Consider the following 9,180-nt stretch of genomic DNA (forward strand, 5'->3'; position numbering starts at 1 on the left):
CTTAGGGGAAGAGGAAGAGCGGTGGCTTCTGGGAGAATTCCCCCAATCTCATTTAATGGTAAATCCAATCCTCTGGCTGCTCAAGACAAAAACCTTAAAATCATCCATGACTCTTCTATGTCTGGGGCCCCACTAGCCTCATTGGCTCCACTATGTGAATTAGAAACAGGAGCCCCAGGCAGCGCCTGTGGCTCAAAAGGGTAGGGTGCCGGTCCCATACGCCAGAGGTGGTGGGTTCAAACCCAGCCCCAGTCAAAGAAAAGAAAAGAAACAGGACCCCCTTCAGTGCAGGGCAGTACCACAGGTGCACTGGACTTGGCAACTGGACAGAGCCCTTTGTGAGAAGGCAACTCCCTTCATCCTTGAACTCAGGACACACCAGTGCCATTACAAATGGAACATGTTCTGAATTTCAGTCCTGCTCAGCCGCCCTGATAGCCAATACCTTTGTGCCCAACCACACACGTCTTGGCAGTAGGCCCCCACACTGGCAGCATCCCAGGCTGTTACAGTTAAAAGACAATTGTACTTTCTGTTTCTTCCTGCTTGCTTCCTGCTCACTTTCCAAGTGTGGTTCTGCTTCCTCCTGGCAGCTCCTGATGGGCTTCCAATAAATTCTTTTGTTGCTTAAGAAGACCAGGCACTCCAACTGATACTATTTAGAAATATGTGCAAATCCCTCTCACCCTAGAAATTAGAAAAATCCATTTTTCCACCTCCCCCCAGAAGTGCTCTGGAGAAGACCACCAATGATTCCCTTGTCACCAAACCTGACGGCCACTTAGAACAGTTCTGCTCTATCTGACACTGACTTGGCCTCTTCTTGTCTCCCCAGTCCCAGCCCCAAGGCTCTGTTCTCCTCCCTTCTTTGGGAGGTCCTTTCCACTGTCTAGCCTGTAGACATTGCCAGTCTTCAGGGCTCCAATCTCACCCTCTGCCCTTCTCAGCCCACACACTCACCAGGGCATCATTTATCCTCATGGCATATGCTCCCACTTCTACCCCAGGGGCCCCCACATCTTGCCCTGTGCTGAGCTGTAGATTCTTCCCTGCTAGAAACATCCACCTGCAAGTCCCAGGGCATCTAAACTCAGCACATACACATGGAGCTGATCAACTTCCTGCCTACAGCCACTTCTCCTCCTGCCTCCCCCACTCAGCTGATGGTCCCAGCCTACAGCTCCCTTCTCCCCTCACATCTAATCCACCCCATCTAGGCAGTCACAAAATCCTAGAGCTTCCCCTCTTGAAACATCTCTCCTAGCCATCCCCTCCTCTCCAACCCCACAGCCTCTGCCCTTAATTTCTGAATCTTCCTAGGCTACTCCAGCAGCCCCCTAAATGGACCCTGGCCCCCAGTCCCAGCCACCCAAAACTTCACAACAGCAGGGCCAGAGTGTGCTTTCTGGAACTAAAACCTGACTGTGTCACTCCCTGCCAAGAACAAGGGCAATGTTCCTTTCCTTGTTCTTGTCTGAGCTTGTTACATGGATTCTGGTGTCCCTCCCAGACCTTCTGAATCAGGACATCCTGGACAAAAATTCAGAACTTTTCTTTCTAATCATTGTTCTCAGGCACAACTAAGCAAGTTTGGAAAATATTAATCTGCTCTGAGAATCACACCCTTGGAGATTCCAATTCAGTGAGAAGTTGGATGGGACAAATTTTTCCAGAGGATTCTGCATAACCAGGCTGGGAACCATTAGCTTATATACCTGGTAAAATACAGATAACTTGACGCCCTTTGTGCTTCGGCCCCTGGTTGGCTCTCTTCACTCTCTCAAACTGCCCAGAACCATGTTTTCTGCCCTACTTACAGGTCCTTGCACTCACGTGCTGTCTCGACTGAGCAGTGGCATACAATGTCCCTTCTACTTCATGGCCATCTCCTGCACATGAGTCACATGAATGCCTACTGGTGCCTCAATCTCAGCTCAAATGAAGCCTCCACGAAGCTTTTCCTGACCCATCTAGCGTTAAACATTCCTCTGTTCTCACAGGGCCTGGTCACTGCTGCCCTACAACCTTTATCTCAGGGATGCAATTGCTCACATATCTGTTTCCACTCCTACTCGGTGACACCCAGATCAGCAGAGCAACATTTCAGTCTCCTTTATGTCCCCAAAATGTAGCACATTGACTGACACTGGAAGAATGACTCCAGCTGATGGAAATGTACCCCTCTGGAACCCAAGGGCTGGCAATTACTCAGGGCATCTGGAAAGGACCAAGTCCGGTGGCACATGGGACTTAAACATGGTGCTAAGTCCTGGATCCAAACAGCAGCTCCACATCTGTGTCCACTAGGGTTCCTTTTCTTCTCTGAGCCCTCAGCCTTCTCTGTGAGCAAGGTTACCACAGTCTTCACAAGTGTGTCACACTGACTTAAAAGAAAAGTTAAGGTCTCATTAAACCAATTATCTCCTTTAGTACTGTCCTTAACCTTTAAGAGGGGGCCTCTGTGCTTATAATGTCAAGTATTTGTTCCTTTGGAGCCTGGAAATTGTTGTCAGGATAGGGGCTTCTTCACCTCTGTACCTAGAAAGTTGAGGATGGTACCAGGGACAGTGCAATAATTCAAAAACTGTTCATTAACTGAAGGAACGGTAGCAGTGTCTTTCCCTTGGGGCAGCATGATGCACCTCCCCATGTCAAATGAACCCTGCTGAAGCTCAGGCTGCCCTTGAAAGAGGCATTCTGGTCCCAGTTTCCTCCTCTGTAATAACGGGTAAGAATTCCTTCTTCATAGGGTGTTAATGAGACAGCTTCTAAGACTATACTTGGCGCTCAGTTTCCTTACTTTCTTCTTTAACATAGGAAATGAGGAGCAGCTACTTAATGGCACAGCTCTTGCAGATTCCAGTGGGCCTCCAGGTTGATGTTCCCATTTGTTCCTCCACAGCACAGAGGTAAGGAAGACAGGGTATCACCTGAACCCCACCCAGCACCATTGCAAACCGAGCATTCTGGGGCTTCCCCAGGGTCACACCAGCTGTATGGGGCAGAAATAAAAATAAAATAAAATCGCCAGGTATGGTGGCCCTTGCAGTCTTGACTGCTCAGGAAGCTGAGGTAGGAGGATAGCTTAAGCTACAGTAAGCTATGATCATGCCTCTGCACTTACTTAAGCAACAGAATGAGGCCTGGTCCAAAAAGAAAAAATTAGTTTATTTTTTATTTTTATTTTTATTTTTTTTTTTGCAGTTTTTGGCTGGGGCTTGGTTTGAGCCCGCCACCTCTGGCATATGGGGCCAGTGCCCTACTCCTTTGAGCCACAGGCACCGCCCCCTTTTGTATTTTATTTTATTTATTTATTTCTGAGACGGAGTCTCACTCTACTGCCCAAGCTAAAGTGTGGTGGTGTTAGCCTGACTCACAGCAACCTCAAACTCCTGAGTTTAAGCAATCCTCCTGCCTCATTCTCAGTCTCCAGAGTAGCTGGGACTACAAGGTGCCTGCCACATCACCCAGCTACTTTTTCTATTTTTTGGAAGTGACAGGGTCTCACTCTTGCTCAGGGTGGTCTTGAACTCCTGAGCTCAAGGGATCTTTCCTCTCACCTTCCCAGAGTACTAGGATTACATGCATGAGCGACCAAGCCTCACTGTTTTTGTTTTGAGACACAGTCTCACACTGTTGCCAGGATGGAGTGCAGTGGTGTCATCATAGCTCACTGCAACCTAAAACTCCCGGGTTCAAGGGATCCTCCCACCTCATCCTCTCACTCAGTGGGCTGGGACTACAACCATGTGCCTGGCTAATCTATTTCTTATAGAGAGAGGATCTCACTATGTTGCTTGGGCTGGTCTCAAACTCCTGGCCTCAAGCAATCCTCCTGCCTTGGCCTCTCAAGTGCTAGGATTACAGACATTAGTCACATGGACTGGCCTCATTTTCTATTTTTAAAACAAATATGAGCAAAGAACAAAGCCAGAGAAATCTACGTTCTGATTCCAGAATATATTACAAAGCTATAATAATCAAAACAATATAGTACTATCATAACATATAGACCAATGTAACAGAATAGAGATCCCAGAAAAAAACATACACATAAACAGTCAAATGATCTTCAACAATAATACCAAGAATACACAGCACTCTTTTCGAGAAATGTTTTAAGGGGCCAGGTGCAGTGTCTCATGCCTATAATCCTAGAACTCTGGGAGGCCAAGGTGGATAGATTTCCTGAGCTCACAGGTTTGAGACTAGTCTGAGCCAGAGCAAGACCCCGTCTCTAAAAATAGCCAGGCACTGTGGTGGGTGCCTGTAGTCCCAACGAGTTGGGAGGCTGAGGCAAAGGAATCACTTGAGCCCAAGAGTTTGAGGTTGCTGTGAGCTATGATGCAATGGCACTCTACCTAGGGCGACAAAGTGAAACTCTGTTGATAAAAAACAAAACAAAACAGGGAGGCACCTGTGGCTCAAAGGAGTAGGGTGCTGGCCCCATATACCGGAGGTGGTGGGTTCAAACCCAATCCCAGCCAAAAACTACAAAAAAAAAAAAAAAAAAAATCATAGCCAGCCAATGTGGCTGGAATGTGTAGTCCTACCTACTTGAGAGGTTGAGGCAGGAAGATCACTTGAGCCCAAGAGGTTGAGGTTGCTGTGAGCAACAATACCATAGCACTCAACCCCAAGGTGACTGAGTGAGACTTAGTCTCAAAAAAAAAAATTATCCACATGCAAAAGAACAAATTTGGACCTTTATCTTACACTATACAGAAAAATCAACTCAAAATGGATTAAAGACTTAAATATAAGTCTTGAAACTGGAAAGCTCCTGGAAGGAAAACTAGAAGAAAAGCTTCATGACATTGAGCTTAGCTACAATTTCATGGATATGACACCAAAAGAACAGGTAACAAAATAAAAATAAACAAGTGGGACTATATTAAAACAACAAAGTTAAAAATTAACCTATGGTATGGGGGGGAAATTATATGCCATATATCTGATAAGGTATTAATCCCAGAAACATAAAAGGAACTCCATCAACGTTCAATGGCAAAAAGAAAAAAAGACAACTAGATTAAAAAATGGGCAAAGAACTCGAAAAGACATTTCTCCAAAGACATATAAATGGCCAACAGGCACATGAAAAGCTGCTCAACATCTCTAATCATCAAGGAAATGCAAATTAAAACCACACTGAGGTTGCATCTCATCTCAGACAGGATAGCTATTATTAAAGACAAAAGACAATAAGGGTTGGTGAGAATGTGGAGAAATCAGAACCCTTGCACACTGTTGGTGAGAATACAAAATGGTACAACCTACCTAACAAACCCAAACAATGTAACCTAATCATTTGTACCCTTACATTAATCGGAAATTTATTTTTATTTTTATTATTATTATTTTAGAGACAGAGTCTCACTTTATTGCCCACAGTAGAGTGCTGTGCTGTCACAACTCACAGCAAACTCCAGCTCTTGGGCTTAGGTGATTCTTTTGCCTCAGCCTCCTGAGTAGCTGGGACTACAGGTGCCCGCCACAACGCCCAGCTATTTTTTGCAGTTTTTGGCCGGAGAGGGGTTTGAACGCACACCTCTGGCATATGGGGCCAGCACCCTACTCCTTTGAGCCACAGGCGCCAACCAAGCCCGGCTATTTTTTTGTTGCAATTTGGCTGAGGCCAGGTTCGAACCCAGCACTCTCAATATATATGGCCAGTGCCCTACCCACTCAGACACAGGCACCACCACCCCAATTTTTTTAACATTGCAACCACCGTGGCAAACAATGTAGAGGTTCTCCTCCAAACTAAAAATAGAACTACCACATGACCCAGCAATCATCTTTCTGGGTATTTATCCAAAAGAATCGAAATCAGAGGCCAGGTACAATGGCTCACACAATCCCAGCACTCTGGGAGGCTGAGGCAGGTGGACTTCCTGAGCTCATGAGTTTGAGACTAGCCTGAGCCAGCCTCAGGAAACAGGGTCCTGGTCAGGCAATATATAGGCAGTAGAGCAGCACTTCCCTTCATGAGGCTCCAAGTTTAGGTGCTCCAGCTCAATGGAGGCAGCCTCTGCATGGCCTTGACAGGTGCTGAGCAGGAGGTTAGAGGCAAGAGACTAATTTGAGCCCAAGCGTTTGAGTTTGTTGTGAGCTATGATGACACAGCACTCTACCAAGGGTAACAAAGCGAAACTGTCTCAGAAGAGAAAAAAAAAAAAAAGCCAGGCGTTATAATAGGAGTCTGTAGTGCCAGCTACTTAGGAGGTTGAGACAAAAGTTTTAGGCATGAGCCTAAGTTTGAGGTTGCTGTGAGCTGTGATGTCATAGCACTCTACCTAGGGTATCATGGCACTCTGTCTCAAAAAAGAAAAAAAAAATGGGTAGTGCTGTGGCTCAGTGGGTAGGGCGCCAGCCCCATATACCGAGGGTTGCAGGTTCGAACCCAGCCCCAGCCAGCTAAAACAGCAGTGGCAACTGCAACAAAAAATAGCCAGGTGTTGTGGCGGGCACCTGTAGTCTTAGCACTCAGGAGGCTAAGGCAAGAGAATCACTTAAGCCCACGAGGTAGAGGTTGCTGTGAGTGGTGACACTACAGCACTCTATGGAGGGGGAAAGACTGAAACTGTCTCAAAAAAAAAAAAAAAAAAAGGAATGGAGATGGGTGGAGGTGGTGTTTGCACATTGTGAATATACTTAATGCCACTGACCTGCATACCTAAAAATGGTTTGGTTTTGTTTTTTTAAGTTTTTGCCTGGCACCCTCCTCAAGCCACAGGCGCCACCCTAAAATGGTAAACTTTATGTAGTGTATTTTAGTACAATTTTTTTTTTTTTGAGACAGAATCTTAAGCTGTTGCCCTGAGTAGAGAGTAGAGTGCCGTGGCCTTCGCCTCCCAAGTAGCTGGGACTACAGGCGTATACCACAGTGACTGGCTATTTTTTGGTTGTAGTTATCATTGTTGTTTGGCAGGCCTAGGCTGGATTCAAACATGCCAGCTCATTATGTGGCTGGTGTCCCAGCCACTGAGCTACAGGCACTGAGCCTTAGTACAATTTTTTTTTTAAAATGAAAAATCCACAGTAAGTTGCAAAGCACATAACCGTGTAGGGGCATAAAATTGTGTCAGAGGGGAGGCCAGGAGGCAGAGGAAGAAGAAAGGGGAGGGCTGGAGCTGGGGCCCTGGGAAAGGACATGGGAGAGGGAAGGGGGGTGCCTCAGGAAGAGGCCCAGAGCAGAAAAGAGCCAGCAGAGAGAAAGGGAAATCCTAGGTGGAGAGCCCTGGCTGGGTTTGTCCTCTCAGGAACTGTACAATGGCAGTACTTTGCCCCTCACAGGCTTCAGGCACAATTATAGGGCAAGGCCAACAAAGGTAAGCAAACAAGGTCTGGGCCTTTTCCTTTTTTTTTTTGTAGAGACAGAGTCTCACTTTATCGCCCTTGGTAGAGTGCTGTGGCATCACACAGCTCACAGCAACCTCCAGCTCCTGAGCTTAAGCGATTCTCTTGCCTTAGCCTCCCCAGTAGCTGGGACTATAGGAACCCGCCATAACACCCAGCTATTTTCTGGTTACAGTTCGGCCAGGGTAGGTTTGAATCCACTAGCCTCGCTATATGGGGCCAGCATCCTACTCACTGAGCCAGAGGCGCCACCAGGGCCTTTTCCTTTTTAAATTTTTTATAGAGGAAGGAGTCTGGCTATCTATCTTGCCCAAGTTGGTCTTGAATGCCTGGCTTCGAGTGATCCTCCAAAAGGGCTGGAATTACAGGTGCGAGCCCTCACACCAGGCTAACTTTTACTTTAACCAGGCTCACTGGTAGTCTGCCTAATTGAGAAGTAGGGAGGCCAGTTGGGGGACTTGCTCCTGCAACCTGCAATAAAACACTTGCATAGTGGCGGTGGGAGAAGTGTTTGAATCCCACATTTATTTTGTAGCTACCTGCAGATCCATAGCCTTTGGCCCTTCCAGCTTTCTTATGGAAAACACAGATCACAGGCAGGGGCTTCCTTCCCATCCTCTGTGCCTTCTGGTAGGCATGAACCGCTGAAAATATCCCAGTATAGAAGACAGATTGAGATTAGAAGACTCAAATTAAGCCCTAGGCAAGAGCAGTGGCTCAGGGCTGTCATTCCAGCACTCCAGGAGGCTGAGGCTGGAGGATCACCTCAAACCAGGAGTTCAAAGACCAGCCTGAGCAATATAGTGAGACCCCCCCCCCAATCTCAATAAAAAATTAAAAAACTAGCCAGCCCTGATGGGATATGCCTAAAGTCCCAGTTACTCAGGAGGCTGAGGTGGGATAATGGCTTGAGTCCAGGAATTCAAGACTATAGCGAGCTATAATTGCACTACATTTCAGGCCAAGAAATAGAGTCCTTGTCTCTAAAAAAGAACAAAAAAGACCATGTCACTCTGCGTTTCCCTTATCTACCACACAAATGTTTGTCTTATTTCTTCTCCTTCTCCCCATGACAACTTTAGCCCCAAAGAGGCAGGTATTTTTGTACTTTGTTCCCTGCTGTAACCACAGACCATTCCTGGCACATGCTGAATGTTCAATAAATTCTCCCTGGGTAATCTCTAGTATCCTTTAGAAGTAGCTCTTTAAAAAACCAGACCATCTCAGCCAGGTACAGTGGCTCACACCTGTAATCCTAGTATTCCGGGAGGCTGAGGTGGTTGGATTGCTTGAGCTCATGAATTCAAGACCAGCCTGAACAAGCAAGATCCCATCTCTACTAAAAATTAAAAAACTGAGGCAAGAGGATTGCTTGAGCCCAAGAATTGAAAGTTGCTGTGAGCCATGAAGCCATGGCACTCTACCCAGGGAAACAGCTTGAAGACTGTCTCAAAAAATAAATAAATAAAAATAAAAACCAGACCATCCTGTTCTTTCTCCCTGAAAGGCCAAGTCTCCAAGAACAAGAAAACTGACTATACTTGGCTGGAGATCTTTGCTGAGGGGTGCAAGATAAGCGTCAGCAAGACCCAAGACCTCCAGGAGAATCACTTGGCCCAGCCTCAGTAAAACATGAGAATGCTGTCCTAACCCTAACACCTCCTTGCTGTTGACTTTCAAAGACCCCTTCTTCTCTGGGCCTTGGTCTCTAAATGTTAAATAATGAAGGCATTGGAATATCACTGTGGGATAGGTCCAGGAGGCGAGGGGAGAGAAATTCCTGTGGGGACAGAGGGGAAGAAGCAAGACATGACCTCA

Source organism: Otolemur garnettii, unplaced genomic scaffold (genome assembly GCF_000181295.1).
Source record: "Otolemur garnettii isolate 467f Iridium unplaced genomic scaffold, OtoGar3 scaffold00140, whole genome shotgun sequence".
Taxonomy (NCBI): Eukaryota; Metazoa; Chordata; class Mammalia; order Primates; family Galagidae; genus Otolemur; species Otolemur garnettii.